General features: G+C 43.1%; 1 protein-coding gene and 37 non-coding genes across 38 annotated transcripts in view; 1 reads left to right on the top strand and 37 right to left on the bottom strand.

Moving 5' to 3' along the window:
* The window catches only part of LOC121909945 (cilia- and flagella-associated protein 54-like), a 70,602-nt gene that overhangs the window by 36,716 nt on the left and 20,770 nt on the right, over positions 1-13,116 (top strand). The window lies entirely within an intron of this gene.
* On the bottom strand, positions 203-274 carry trnah-gug. Its single transcript has one exon. It is a non-coding gene; the product is annotated as a tRNA-His (tRNA).
* On the bottom strand, positions 664-736 carry trnar-acg. Its single transcript has one exon. It is a non-coding gene; the product is annotated as a tRNA-Arg (tRNA).
* Positions 870-941, bottom strand: trnah-gug. The gene has a single exon. It is a non-coding gene; the product is annotated as a tRNA-His (tRNA).
* trnar-acg lies at positions 1,331-1,403 on the bottom strand. The gene has a single exon. It is a non-coding gene; the product is annotated as a tRNA-Arg (tRNA).
* On the bottom strand, positions 1,537-1,608 carry trnah-gug. The gene has a single exon. It is a non-coding gene; the product is annotated as a tRNA-His (tRNA).
* trnar-acg lies at positions 1,998-2,070 on the bottom strand. Its single transcript has one exon. It is a non-coding gene; the product is annotated as a tRNA-Arg (tRNA).
* On the bottom strand, positions 2,204-2,275 carry trnah-gug. The gene has a single exon. It is a non-coding gene; the product is annotated as a tRNA-His (tRNA).
* On the bottom strand, positions 2,665-2,737 carry trnar-acg. Its single transcript has one exon. It is a non-coding gene; the product is annotated as a tRNA-Arg (tRNA).
* trnah-gug lies at positions 2,871-2,942 on the bottom strand. The gene has a single exon. It is a non-coding gene; the product is annotated as a tRNA-His (tRNA).
* Positions 3,332-3,404, bottom strand: trnar-acg. Its single transcript has one exon. It is a non-coding gene; the product is annotated as a tRNA-Arg (tRNA).
* Positions 3,538-3,609, bottom strand: trnah-gug. Its single transcript has one exon. It is a non-coding gene; the product is annotated as a tRNA-His (tRNA).
* Positions 3,999-4,071, bottom strand: trnar-acg. Its single transcript has one exon. It is a non-coding gene; the product is annotated as a tRNA-Arg (tRNA).
* On the bottom strand, positions 4,205-4,276 carry trnah-gug. Its single transcript has one exon. It is a non-coding gene; the product is annotated as a tRNA-His (tRNA).
* Positions 4,666-4,738, bottom strand: trnar-acg. Its single transcript has one exon. It is a non-coding gene; the product is annotated as a tRNA-Arg (tRNA).
* trnah-gug lies at positions 4,872-4,943 on the bottom strand. The gene has a single exon. It is a non-coding gene; the product is annotated as a tRNA-His (tRNA).
* trnah-gug lies at positions 5,539-5,610 on the bottom strand. Its single transcript has one exon. It is a non-coding gene; the product is annotated as a tRNA-His (tRNA).
* Positions 6,000-6,072, bottom strand: trnar-acg. Its single transcript has one exon. It is a non-coding gene; the product is annotated as a tRNA-Arg (tRNA).
* Positions 6,206-6,277, bottom strand: trnah-gug. The gene has a single exon. It is a non-coding gene; the product is annotated as a tRNA-His (tRNA).
* trnar-acg lies at positions 6,667-6,739 on the bottom strand. The gene has a single exon. It is a non-coding gene; the product is annotated as a tRNA-Arg (tRNA).
* trnah-gug lies at positions 6,873-6,944 on the bottom strand. Its single transcript has one exon. It is a non-coding gene; the product is annotated as a tRNA-His (tRNA).
* On the bottom strand, positions 7,540-7,611 carry trnah-gug. Its single transcript has one exon. It is a non-coding gene; the product is annotated as a tRNA-His (tRNA).
* trnar-acg lies at positions 8,001-8,073 on the bottom strand. Its single transcript has one exon. It is a non-coding gene; the product is annotated as a tRNA-Arg (tRNA).
* On the bottom strand, positions 8,207-8,278 carry trnah-gug. Its single transcript has one exon. It is a non-coding gene; the product is annotated as a tRNA-His (tRNA).
* Positions 8,667-8,739, bottom strand: trnar-acg. The gene has a single exon. It is a non-coding gene; the product is annotated as a tRNA-Arg (tRNA).
* trnah-gug lies at positions 8,873-8,944 on the bottom strand. The gene has a single exon. It is a non-coding gene; the product is annotated as a tRNA-His (tRNA).
* trnar-acg lies at positions 9,334-9,406 on the bottom strand. Its single transcript has one exon. It is a non-coding gene; the product is annotated as a tRNA-Arg (tRNA).
* trnah-gug lies at positions 9,540-9,611 on the bottom strand. The gene has a single exon. It is a non-coding gene; the product is annotated as a tRNA-His (tRNA).
* trnar-acg lies at positions 10,001-10,073 on the bottom strand. The gene has a single exon. It is a non-coding gene; the product is annotated as a tRNA-Arg (tRNA).
* On the bottom strand, positions 10,207-10,278 carry trnah-gug. The gene has a single exon. It is a non-coding gene; the product is annotated as a tRNA-His (tRNA).
* Positions 10,668-10,740, bottom strand: trnar-acg. Its single transcript has one exon. It is a non-coding gene; the product is annotated as a tRNA-Arg (tRNA).
* On the bottom strand, positions 10,874-10,945 carry trnah-gug. The gene has a single exon. It is a non-coding gene; the product is annotated as a tRNA-His (tRNA).
* trnar-acg lies at positions 11,335-11,407 on the bottom strand. The gene has a single exon. It is a non-coding gene; the product is annotated as a tRNA-Arg (tRNA).
* On the bottom strand, positions 11,541-11,612 carry trnah-gug. The gene has a single exon. It is a non-coding gene; the product is annotated as a tRNA-His (tRNA).
* On the bottom strand, positions 12,002-12,074 carry trnar-acg. Its single transcript has one exon. It is a non-coding gene; the product is annotated as a tRNA-Arg (tRNA).
* trnah-gug lies at positions 12,208-12,279 on the bottom strand. Its single transcript has one exon. It is a non-coding gene; the product is annotated as a tRNA-His (tRNA).
* trnar-acg lies at positions 12,669-12,741 on the bottom strand. The gene has a single exon. It is a non-coding gene; the product is annotated as a tRNA-Arg (tRNA).
* On the bottom strand, positions 12,875-12,946 carry trnah-gug. The gene has a single exon. It is a non-coding gene; the product is annotated as a tRNA-His (tRNA).

Here is a 13,116-nt window from a genome sequence, read left to right on the forward strand (position 1 = left end):
CTAGCCAGGAGTCGAACCTAGAATCTTCTGATCCGTAGTCAGACGCCTTATCCATTGCGCCGCTAGCCCTACAGAGAGTGAGAAAATATGGGGCCTCAAACAGGGAAATATGCATGAGCTGTCCAGTTTAAAGTTTTGTCAAATGGAACGGAGGATGGACTAAACGAAAGCACCAAGGTAAAACAGTAACCCTTCCAGCTACTGCCGTGACCCGGATTCGAACCGGGGTTGCTGCGGCCACAACGCAGAGTACTAACCACTATACGATCACGGCCACGCTTCTTTCTTATTACTTTGTTGTTGTAGTTAAATGTTTGGAGCTTAGTATTACTCTTACATCTTTATGGGTTTCCTTGAATCTTTTGATCACAAAAGACAGTCAAGTTCCAATGATGGTTTACCTTGTACTGTGACTTTTTTCCTTCAGGGTCAGATTTGGAACTTTCAGTCGAGATGAAAAGCATTGAACATTGAAACCACAGAGGCCTAATGATTTCTTTGAATCTGAAGGGTTGACATGTCTTTTTGCACATGCTTAAGCAGCATTTATCTACCATTTGGCTCTTCTCGTGCGTAAATGTCCTTTGATAATCGGCGTGTGGTGGATTGGTCTGGGAAATACAGAAGATGTGGGGTTTTTTTGTTTGAAGCTAAAGTTGATACCGAGCTAGCCAGGAGTCGAACCTAGAATCTTCTGATCCGTAGTCAGACGCGTTATCCATTGCGCCACTAGCCCTACAGAGAGTGAGAAAATATGGGGCCTCAAACAGGGAAATATGCATGAGCTGTCCAGTTTAAAGTTTTGTCAAATGGAACGGAGGATGGACTAAACGAAAGCACCAAGGTAAAACAGTAACCCTTCCAGCTACTGCCGTGACCCGGATTCGAACCGGGGTTGCTGCGGCCACAACGCAGAGTACTAACCACTATACGATCACGGCCACGCTCCTTTCTTATTACTTTGTTGTTGTAGTTAAATGTTTGGAGCTTAGTATTACTCTTATATCTTTATGGGTTTCCTTGAATCTTTTGATCACAAAAGACAGTCAAGTTCCAATGATGGTTTACCTTGTACTGTGACTTTTTTCCTTCAGGGTCAGATTTGGAACTTTCAGTCGAGATGAAAAGCATTGAAGATTCAAACCACAGAGGCCTAATGATTTCTTTGAATCTGAAGGGTTGACATGTCTTTTTGCACATGCTTAAGCAGCATTTATCTACCATTTGGCTCTTCTCGTGCGTAAATGTCCTTTGATAATCGGCGTGTGGTGGATTGGTGTGGGAAATACAGAAGATGTGGGGTTTTTTTGTTTGAAGCTAAAGTTGATATCGAGCTAGCCAGGAGTCGAACCTAAAATCTTCTGATCCGTAGTCAGATGCGTTATCCATTGCGCCACTAGCCCTACAGAGAGTGAGAAAATATGGGGCCTCAAACAGGGAAATATGCATGAGCTGTCCAGTTTAAAGTTTTGTCAAATGGAACGGAGGATGGACTAAACGAAAGCACCAAGGTAAAACAGTAACCCTTCCAGCTACTGCCGTGACCCGGATTCGAACCGGGGTTGCTGCGGCCACAACGCAGAGTACTAACCACTATACGATCACGGCCATGAGGCCTTCAAATTACTGTGTTGTTGTAGTTAAATGTTTGGAGCTTAGTATTACTCTTACATCTTTATGGGTTTCCTTGAATCTTTTGATCACAAAAGACAGTCAAGTTCCAATGATGGTTTACCTTGTACTGTGACTTTTTTCCTTCAGGGTCAGATTTGGAACTTTCAGTCGAGATGAAAAGCATTGAAGATTCAAACCACAGAGGCCTAATGATTTCTTTGAATCTGAAGGGTTGACATGTCTTTTTGCACATGCTTAAGCAGCATTTATCTACCATTTGGCTCTTCTCGTGCGTAAATGTCCTTTGATAATCGGCGTGTGGTGGATTGGTCTGGGAAATACAGAAGATGTGGGGTTTTTTTGTTTGAAGCTAAAGTTGATACCGAGCTAGCCAGGAGTCGAACCTAGAATCTTCTGATCCGTAGTCAGACGCGTTATCCATTGCGCCACTAGCCCTACAGAGAGTGAGAAAATATGGGGCCTCAAACAGGGAAATATGCATGAGCTGTCCAGTTTAAAGTTTTGTCAAATGGAACGGAGGATGGACTAAACGAAAGCACCAAGGTAAAACAGTAACCCTTCCAGCTACTGCCGTGACCCGGATTCGAACCGGGGTTGCTGCGGCCACAACGCAGAGTACTAACCACTATACGATCACGGCCACGCTCCTTTCTTATTACTTTGTTGTTGTAGTTAAATGTTTGGAGCTTAGTATTACTCTTACATCTTTATGGGTTTCCTTGAATCTTTTGATCACAAAAGACAGTCAAGTTCCAATGATGGTTTACCTTGTACTGTGACTTTTTTCCTTCAGGGTCAGATTTGGAACTTTCAGTCGAGATGAAAAGCATTGAAGATTCAAACCACAGAGGCCTAATGATTTCTTTGAATCTGAAGGGTTGACATGTCTTTTTGCACATGCTTAAGCAGCATTTATCTACCATTTGGCTCTTCTCGTGCGTAAATGTCCTTTGATAATCGGCGTGTGGTGGATTGGTCTGGGAAATACAGAAGATGTGGGTTTTTTTTGTTTGAAGCTAAAGTTGATACCGAGCTAGCCAGGAGTCGAACCTAGAATCTTCTGATCCGTAGTCAGACGCGTTATCCATTGCGCCACTAGCCCTACAGAGAGTGAGAAAATATGGGGCCTCAAACAGGGAAATATGCATGAGCTGTCCAGTTTAAAGTTTTGTCAAATGGAACGGAGGATGGACTAAACGAAAGCACCAAGGTAAAACAGTAACCCTTCCAGCTACTGCCGTGACCCGGATTCGAACCGGGGTTGCTGCGGCCACAACGCAGAGTACTAACCACTATACGATCACGGCCATGAGGCCTTCAAATTACTGTGTTGTTGTAGTTAAATGTTTGGAGCTTAGTATTACTCTTACATCTTTATGGGTTTCCTTGAATCTTTTGATCACAAAAGACAGTCAAGTTCCAATGATGGTTTACCTTGTACTGTGACTTTTTTCCTTCAGGGTCAGATTTGGAACTTTCAGTCGAGATGAAAAGCATTGAAGATTCAAACCACAGAGGCCTAATGATTTCTTTGAATCTGAAGGGTTGACATGTCTTTTTGCACATGCTTAAGCAGCATTTATCTACCATTTGGCTCTTCTCGTGCGTAAATGTCCTTTGATAATCGGCGTGTGGTGGATTGGTCTGGGAAATACAGAAGATGTGGGGTTTTTTTGTTTGAAGCTAAAGTTGATACCGAGCTAGCCAGGAGTCGAACCTAGAATCTTCTGATCCGTAGTCAGACGCGTTATCCATTGCGCCACTAGCCCTACAGAGAGTGAGAAAATATGGGGCCTCAAACAGGGAAATATGCATGAGCTGTCCAGTTTAAAGTTTTGTCAAATGGAACGGAGGATGGACTAAACGAAAGCACCAAGGTAAAACAGTAACCCTTCCAGCTACTGCCGTGACCCGGATTCGAACCGGGGTTGCTGCGGCCACAACGCAGAGTACTAACCACTATACGATCACGGCCATGAGGCCTTCAAATTACTGTGTTGTTGTAGTTAAATGTTTGGAGCTTAGTATTACTCTTACATCTTTATGGGTTTCCTTGAATCTTTTGATCACAAAAGACAGTCAAGTTCCAATGATGGTTTACCTTGTACTGTGACTTTTTTCCTTCAGGGTCAGATTTGGAACTTTCAGTCGAGATGAAAAGCATTGAAGATTCAAACCACAGAGGCCTAATGATTTCTTTGAATCTGAAGGGTTGACATGTCTTTTTGCACATGCTTAAGCAGCATTTATCTACCATTTGGCTCTTCTCGTGCGTAAATGTCCTTTGATAATCGGCGTGTGGTGGATTGGTCTGGGAAATACAGAAGATGTGGGGTTTTTTTGTTTGAAGCTAAAGTTGATACCGAGCTAGCCAGGAGTCGAACCTAGAATCTTCTGATCCGTAGTCAGACGCGTTATCCATTGCGCCACTAGCCCTACAGAGAGTGAGAAAATATGGGGCCTCAAACAGGGAAATATGCATGAGCTGTCCAGTTTAAAGTTTTGTCAAATGGAACGGAGGATGGACTAAACGAAAGCACCAAGGTAAAACAGTAACCCTTCCAGCTACTGCCGTGACCCGGATTCGAACCGGGGTTGCTGCGGCCACAACGCAGAGTACTAACCACTATACGATCACGGCCACGCTCCTTTCTTATTACTTTGTTGTTGTAGTTAAATGTTTGGAGCTTAGTATTACTCTTACATCTTTATGGGTTTCCTTGAATCTTTTGATCACAAAAGACAGTCAAGTTCCAATGATGGTTTACCTTGTACTGTGACTTTTTTCCTTCAGGGTCAGATTTGGAACTTTCAGTCGAGATGAAAAGCATTGAAGATTCAAACCACAGAGGCCTAATGATTTCTTTGAATCTGAAGGGTTGACATGTCTTTTTGCACATGCTTAAGCAGCATTTATCTACCATTTGGCTCTTCTCGTGCGTAAATGTCCTTTGATAATCGGCGTGTGGTGGATTGGTCTGGGAAATACAGAAGATGTGGGGTTTTTTTGTTTGAAGCTAAAGTTGATACCGAGCTAGCCAGGAGTCGAACCTAGAATCTTCTGATCCGTAGTCAGACGCGTTATCCATTGCGCCACTAGCCCTACAGAGAGTGAGAAAATATGGGGCCTCAAACAGGGAAATATGCATGAGCTGTCCAGTTTAAAGTTTTGTCAAATGGAACGGAGGATGGACTAAATGAAAGCACCAAGGTAAAACAGTAACCCTTCCAGCTACTGCCGTGACCCGGATTCGAACCGGGGTTGCTGCGGCCACAACGCAGAGTACTAACCACTATACGATCACGGCCATGAGGCCTTCAAATTACTGTGTTGTTGTAGTTAAATGTTTGGAGCTTAGTATTACTCTTACATCTTTATGGGTTTCCTTGAATCTTTTGATCACAAAAGACAGTCAAGTTCCAATGATGGTTTACCTTGTACTGTGACTTTTTTCCTTCAGGGTCAGATTTGGAACTTTCAGTCGAGATGAAAAGCATTGAAGATTCAAACCACAGAGGCCTAATGATTTCTTTGAATCTGAAGGGTTGACATGTCTTTTTGCACATGCTTAAGCAGCATTTATCTACCATTTGGCTCTTCTCGTGCGTAAATGTCCTTTGATAATCGGCGTGTGGTGGATTGGTCTGGGAAATACAGAAGATGTGGGTTTTTTTTGTTTGAAGCTAAAGTTGATACCGAGCTAGCCAGGAGTCGAACCTAGAATCTTCTGATCCGTAGTCAGACGCCTTATCCATTGCGCCGCTAGCCCTACAGAGAGTGAGAAAATATGGGGCCTCAAACAGGGAAATATGCATGAGCTGTCCAGTTTAAAGTTTTGTCAAATGGAACGGAGGATGGACTAAACGAAAGCACCAAGGTAAAACAGTAACCCTTCCAGCTACTGCCGTGACCCGGATTCGAACCGGGGTTGCTGCGGCCACAACGCAGAGTACTAACCACTATACGATCACGGCCACGCTTCTTTCTTATTACTTTGTTGTTGTAGTTAAATGTTTGGAGCTTAGTATTACTCTTACATCTTTATGGGTTTCCTTGAATCTTTTGATCACAAAAGACAGTCAAGTTCCAATGATGGTTTACCTTGTACTGTGACTTTTTTCCTTCAGGGTCAGATTTGGAACTTTCAGTCGAGATGAAAAGCATTGAACATTGAAACCACAGAGGCCTAATGATTTCTTTGAATCTGAAGGGTTGACATGTCTTTTTGCACATGCTTAAGCAGCATTTATCTACCATTTGGCTCTTCTCGTGCGTAAATGTCCTTTGATAATCGGCGTGTGGTGGATTGGTCTGGGAAATACAGAAGATGTGGGGTTTTTTTGTTTGAAGCTAAAGTTGATACCGAGCTAGCCAGGAGTCGAACCTAGAATCTTCTGATCCGTAGTCAGACGCGTTATCCATTGCGCCACTAGCCCTACAGAGAGTGAGAAAATATGGGGCCTCAAACAGGGAAATATGCATGAGCTGTCCAGTTTAAAGTTTTGTCAAATGGAACGGAGGATGGACTAAACGAAAGCACCAAGGTAAAACAGTAACCCTTCCAGCTACTGCCGTGACCCGGATTCGAACCGGGGTTGCTGCGGCCACAACGCAGAGTACTAACCACTATACGATCACGGCCACGCTCCTTTCTTATTACTTTGTTGTTGTAGTTAAATGTTTGGAGCTTAGTATTACTCTTATATCTTTATGGGTTTCCTTGAATCTTTTGATCACAAAAGACAGTCAAGTTCCAATGATGGTTTACCTTGTACTGTGACTTTTTTCCTTCAGGGTCAGATTTGGAACTTTCAGTCGAGATGAAAAGCATTGAAGATTCAAACCACAGAGGCCTAATGATTTCTTTGAATCTGAAGGGTTGACATGTCTTTTTGCACATGCTTAAGCAGCATTTATCTACCATTTGGCTCTTCTCGTGCGTAAATGTCCTTTGATAATCGGCGTGTGGTGGATTGGTCTGGGAAATACAGAAGATGTGGGGTTTTTTTGTTTGAAGCTAAAGTTGATACCGAGCTAGCCAGGAGTCGAACCTAGAATCTTCTGATCCGTAGTCAGACGCGTTATCCATTGCGCCACTAGCCCTACAGAGAGTGAGAAAATATGGGGCCTCAAACAGGGAAATATGCATGAGCTGTCCAGTTTAAAGTTTTGTCAAATGGAACGGAGGATGGACTAAATGAAAGCACCAAGGTAAAACAGTAACCCTTCCAGCTACTGCCGTGACCCGGATTCGAACCGGGGTTGCTGCGGCCACAACGCAGAGTACTAACCACTATACGATCACGGCCATGAGGCCTTCAAATTACTGTGTTGTTGTAGTTAAATGTTTGGAGCTTAGTATTACTCTTACATCTTTATGGGTTTCCTTGAATCTTTTGATCACAAAAGACAGTCAAGTTCCAATGATGGTTTACCTTGTACTGTGACTTTTTTCCTTCAGGGTCAGATTTGGAACTTTCAGTCGAGATGAAAAGCATTGAACATTGAAACCACAGAGGCCTAATGATTTCTTTGAATCTGAAGGGTTGACATGTCTTTTTGCACATGCTTAAGCAGCATTTATCTACCATTTGGCTCTTCTCGTGCGTAAATGTCCTTTGATAATCGGCGTGTGGTGGATTGGTCTGGGAAATACAGAAGATGTGGGGTTTTTTTGTTTGAAGCTAAAGTTGATACCGAGCTAGCCAGGAGTCGAACCTAGAATCTTCTGATCCGTAGTCAGACGCGTTATCCATTGCTCCACTAGCCCTACAGAGAGTGAGAAAATATGGGGCCTCAAACAGGGAAATATGCATGAGCTGTCCAGTTTAAAGTTTTGTCAAATGGAACGGAGGATGGACTAAACGAAAGCACCAAGGTAAAACAGTAACCCTTCCAGCTACTGCCGTGACCCGGATTCGAACCGGGGTTGCTGCGGCCACAACGCAGAGTACTAACCACTATACGATCACGGCCATGAGGCCTTCAAATTACTGTGTTGTTGTAGTTAAATGTTTGGAGCTTAGTATTACTCTTACATCTTTATGGGTTTCCTTGAATCTTTTGATCACAAAAGACAGTCAAGTTCCAATGATGGTTTACCTTGTACTGTGACTTTTTTCCTTCAGGGTCAGATTTGGAACTTTCAGTCGAGATGAAAAGCATTGAACATTGAAACCACAGAGGCCTAATGATTTCTTTGAATCTGAAGGGTTGACATGTCTTTTTGCACATGCTTAAGCAGCATTTATCTACCATTTGGCTCTTCTCGTGCGTAAATGTCCTTTGATAATCGGCGTGTGGTGGATTGGTCTGAGAAATACAGAAGATGTGGGGTTTTTTTGTTTGAAGCTAAAGTTGATACCGAGCTAGCCAGGAGTCGAACCTAGAATCTTCTGATCCGTAGTCAGACGCGTTATCCATTGCGCCACTAGCCCTACAGAGAGTGAGAAAATATGGGGCCTCAAACAGGGAAATATGCATGAGCTGTCCAGTTTAAAGTTTTGTCAAATGGAACGGAGGATGGACTAAACGAAAGCACCAAGGTAAAACAGTAACCCTTCCAGCTACTGCCGTGACCCGGATTCGAACCGGGGTTGCTGCGGCCACAACGCAGAGTACTAACCACTATACGATCACGGCCATGAGGCCTTCAAATTACTGTGTTGTTGTAGTTAAATGTTTGGAGCTTAGTATTACTCTTACATCTTTATGGGTTTCCTTGAATCTTTTGATCACAAAAGACAGTCAAGTTCCAATGATGGTTTACCTTGTACTGTGACTTTTTTCCTTCAGGGTCAGATTTGGAACTTTCAGTCGAGATGAAAAGCATTGAACATTGAAACCACAGAGGCCTAATGATTTCTTTGAATCTGAAGGGTTGACATGTCTTTTTGCACATGCTTAAGCAGCATTTATCTACCATTTGGCTCTTCTCGTGCGTAAATGTCCTTTGATAATCGGCGTGTGGTGGATTGGTGTGGGAAATACAGAAGATGTGGGTTTTTTTGTTTGAAGCTAAAGTTGATACCGAGCTAGCCAGGAGTCGAACCTAGAATCTTCTGATCCGTAGTCAGACGCGTTATCCATTGCGCCACTAGCCCTACAGAGAGTGAGAAAATATGGGGCCTCAAACAGGGAAATATGCATGAGCTGTCCAGTTTAAAGTTTTGTCAAATGGAACGGAGGATGGACTAAATGAAAGCACCAAGGTAAAACAGTAACCCTTCCAGCTACTGCCGTGACCCGGATTCGAACCGGGGTTGCTGCGGCCACAACGCAGAGTACTAACCACTATACGATCACGGCCACGCTCCTTTCTTATTACTTTGTTGTTGTAGTTAAATGTTTGGAGCTTAGTATTACTCTTATATCTTTATGGGTTTCCTTGAATCTTTTGATCACAAAAGACAGTCAAGTTCCAATGATGGTTTACCTTGTACTGTGACTTTTTTCCTTCAGGGTCAGATTTGGAACTTTCAGTCGAGATGAAAAGCATTGAAGATTCAAACCACAGAGGCCTAATGATTTCTTTGAATCTGAAGGGTTGACATGTCTTTTTGCACATGCTTAAGCAGCATTTATCTACCATTTGGCTCTTCTCGTGCGTAAATGTCCTTTGATAATCGGCGTGTGGTGGATTGGTGTGGGAAATACAGAAGATGTGGGTTTTTTTTGTTTGAAGCTAAAGTTGATACCGAGCTAGCCAGGAGTCGAACCTAGAATCTTCTGATCCGTAGTCAGACGCGTTATCCATTGCGCCACTAGCCCTACAGAGAGTGAGAAAATATGGGGCCTCAAACAGGGAAATATGCATGAGCTGTCCAGTTTAAAGTTTTGTCAAATGGAACGGAGGATGGACTAAACGAAAGCACCAAGGTAAAACAGTAACCCTTCCAGCTACTGCCGTGACCCGGATTCGAACCGGGGTTGCTGCGGCCACAACGCAGAGTACTAACCACTATACGATCACGGCCATGAGGCCTTCAAATTACTGTGTTGTTGTAGTTAAATGTTTGGAGCTTAGTATTACTCTTACATCTTTATGGGTTTCCTTGAATCTTTTGATCACAAAAGACAGTCAAGTTCCAATGATGGTTTACCTTGTACTGTGACTTTTTTCCTTCAGGGTCAGATTTGGAACTTTCAGTCGAGATGAAAAGCATTGAACATTGAAACCACAGAGGCCTAATGATTTCTTTGAATCTGAAGGGTTGACATGTCTTTTTGCACATGCTTAAGCAGCATTTATCTACCATTTGGCACTTCTCGTGCGTAAATGTCCTTTGATAATCGGCGTGTGGTGGATTGGTCTGGGAAATACAGAAGATGTGGGGTTTTTTTGTTTGAAGCTAAAGTTGATACCGAGCTAGCCAGGAGTCGAACCTAGAATCTTCTGATCCGTAGTCAGACGCGTTATCCATTGCGCCACTAGCCCTACAGAGAGTGAGAAAATATGGGGCCTCAAACAGGGAAATATGCATGAGCTGTCCAGTTTAAAGTTTTGTCAAATGGAACGGAGGATGGACTAAATGAAAGCACCAAGGTAAAACAGTAACCCTTCCAGCTACTGCCGTGACCCGGATTCGAACCGGGGTTGCTGCGGCCACAACGCAGAGTACTAACCACTATACGATCACGGCCATGAGGCCTTCAAATTACTGTGTTGTTGTAGTTAAATGTTTGGAGCTTAGTATTACTCTTACATCTTTATGGGTTTCCTTGAATCTTTTGATCACAAAAGACAGTCAAGTTCCAATGATGGTTTACCTTGTACTGTGACTTTTTTCCTTCAGGGTCAGATTTGGAACTTTCAGTCGAGATGAAAAGCATTGAACATTGAAACCACAGAGGCCTAATGATTTCTTTGAATCTGAAGGGTTGACATGTCTTTTTGCACATGCTTAAGCAGCATTTATCTACCATTTGGCTCTTCTCGTGCGTAAATGTCCTTTGATAATCGGCGTGTGGTGGATTGGTCTGGGAAATACAGAAGATGTGGGTTTTTTTTGTTTGAAGCTAAAGTTGATACCGAGCTAGCCAGGAGTCGAACCTAGAATCTTCTGATCCGTAGTCAGACGCGTTATCCATTGCGCCACTAGCCCTACAGAGAGTGAGAAAATATGGGGCCTCAAACAGGGAAATATGCATGAGCTGTCCAGTTTAAAGTTTTGTCAAATGGAACGGAGGATGGACTAAACGAAAGCACCAAGGTAAAACAGTAACCCTTCCAGCTACTGCCGTGACCCGGATTCGAACCGGGGTTGCTGCGGCCACAACGCAGAGTACTAACCACTATACGATCACGGCCACGCTTCTTTCTTATTACTTTGTTGTTGTAGTTAAATGTTTGGAGCTTAGTATTACTCTTACATCTTTATGGGTTTCCTTGAATCTTTTGATCACAAAAGACAGTCAAGTTCCAATGATGGTTTACCTTGTACTGTGACTTTTTTCCTTCAGGGTCAGATTTGGAACTTTCAGTCGAGATGAAAAGCATTGAAGATTCAAACCACAGAGGCCTAATGATTTCTTTGAATCTGAAGGGTTGACATGTCTTTTTGCACATGCTTAAGCAGCATTTATCTACCATTTGGCTCTTTTCGTGCGTAAATGTCCTTTGATAATCGGCGTGTGGTGGATTGGTCTGGGAAATACAGAAGATGTGGGTTTTTTTTGTTTGAAGCTAAAGTTGATACCGAGCTAGCCAGGAGTCGAACCTAGAATCTTCTGATCCGTAGTCAGACGCGTTATCCATTGCGCCACTAGCCCTACAGAGAGTGAGAAAATATGGGGCCTCAAACAGGGAAATATGCATGAGCTGTCCAGTTTAAAGTTTTGTCAAATGGAACGGAGGATGGACTAAACGAAAGCACCAAGGTAAAACAGTAACCCTTCCAGCTACTGCCGTGACCCGGATTCGAACCGGGGTTGCTGCGGCCACAACGCAGAGTACTAACCACTATACGATCACGGCCATGAGGCCTTCAAATTACTGTGTTGTTGTAGTTAAATGTTTGGAGCTTAGTATTACTCTTACATCTTTATGGGTTTCCTTGAATCTTTTGATCACAAAAGACAGTCAAGTTCCAATGATGGTTTACCTTGTACTGTGACTTTTTTCCTTCAGGGTCAGATTTGGAACTTTCAGTCGAGATGAAAAGCATTGAACATTGAAACCACAGAGGCCTAATGATTTCTTTGAAACTGAAGGGTTGACATGTCTTTTTGCACATGCTTAAGCAGCATTTATCTACCATTTGGCTCTTCTCGTGCGTAAATGTCCTTTGATAATCGGCGTGTGGTGGATTGGTCTGGGAAATACAGAAGATGTGGGTTTTTTTTGTTTGAAGCTAAAGTTGATACCGAGCTAGCCAGGAGTCGAACCTAGAATCTTCTGATCCGTAGTCAGACGCGTTATCCATTGCGCCACTAGCCCTACAGAGAGTGAGAAAATATGGGGCCTCAAACAGGGAAATATGCATGAGCTGTCCAGTTTAAAGTTTTGTCAAATGGAACGGAGGATGGACTAAATGAAAGCACCAAGGTAAAACAGTAACCCTTCCAGCTACTGCCGTGACCCGGATTCGAACCGGGGTTGCTGCGGCCACAACGCAGAGTACTAACCACTATACGATCACGGCCACGCTCCTTTCTTATTACTTTGTTGTTGTAGTTAAATGTTTGGAGCTTAGTATTACTCTTATATCTTTATGGGTTTCCTTGAATCTTTTGATCACAAAAGACAGTCAAGTTCCAATGATGGTTTACCTTGTACTGTGACTTTTTTCCTTCAGGGTCAGATTTGGAACTTTCAGTCGAGATGAAAAGCATTGAAGATTCAAACCACAGAGGCCTAATGATTTCTTTGAATCTGAAGGGTTGACATGTCTTTTTGCACATGCTTAAGCAGCATTTATCTACCATTTGGCTCTTCTCGTGCGTAAATGTCCTTTGATAATCGGCGTGTGGTGGATTGGTCTGGGAAATACAGAAGATGTGGGTTTTTTTTGTTTGAAGCTAAAGTTGATACCGAGCTAGCCAGGAGTCGAACCTAGAATCTTCTGATCCGTAGTCAGACGCGTTATCCATTGCGCCACTAACCCTACAGAGAGTGAGAAAATATGGGGCCTCAAACAGGGAAATATGCATGAGCTGTCCAGTTTAAAGTTTTGTCAAATGGAACGGAGGATGGACTAAATGAAAGCACCAAGGTAAAACAGTAACCCTTCCAGCTACTGCCGTGACCCGGATTCGAACCGGGGTTGCTGCGGCCACAACGCAGAGTACTAACCACTATACGATCACGGCCACGCTCCTTTCTTATTACTTTGTTGTTGTAGTTAAATGTTTGGAGCTTAGTATTACTCTTATATCTTTATGGGTTTCCTTGAATCTTTTGATCACAAAAGACAGTCAAGTTCCAATGATGGTTTACCTTGTACTGTGACTTTTTTCCTTCAGGGTCAGATTTGGAACTT

This window comes from Thunnus maccoyii, chromosome 13 (assembly GCF_910596095.1).
Source record: "Thunnus maccoyii chromosome 13, fThuMac1.1, whole genome shotgun sequence".
Taxonomy (NCBI): Eukaryota; Metazoa; Chordata; class Actinopteri; order Scombriformes; family Scombridae; genus Thunnus; species Thunnus maccoyii.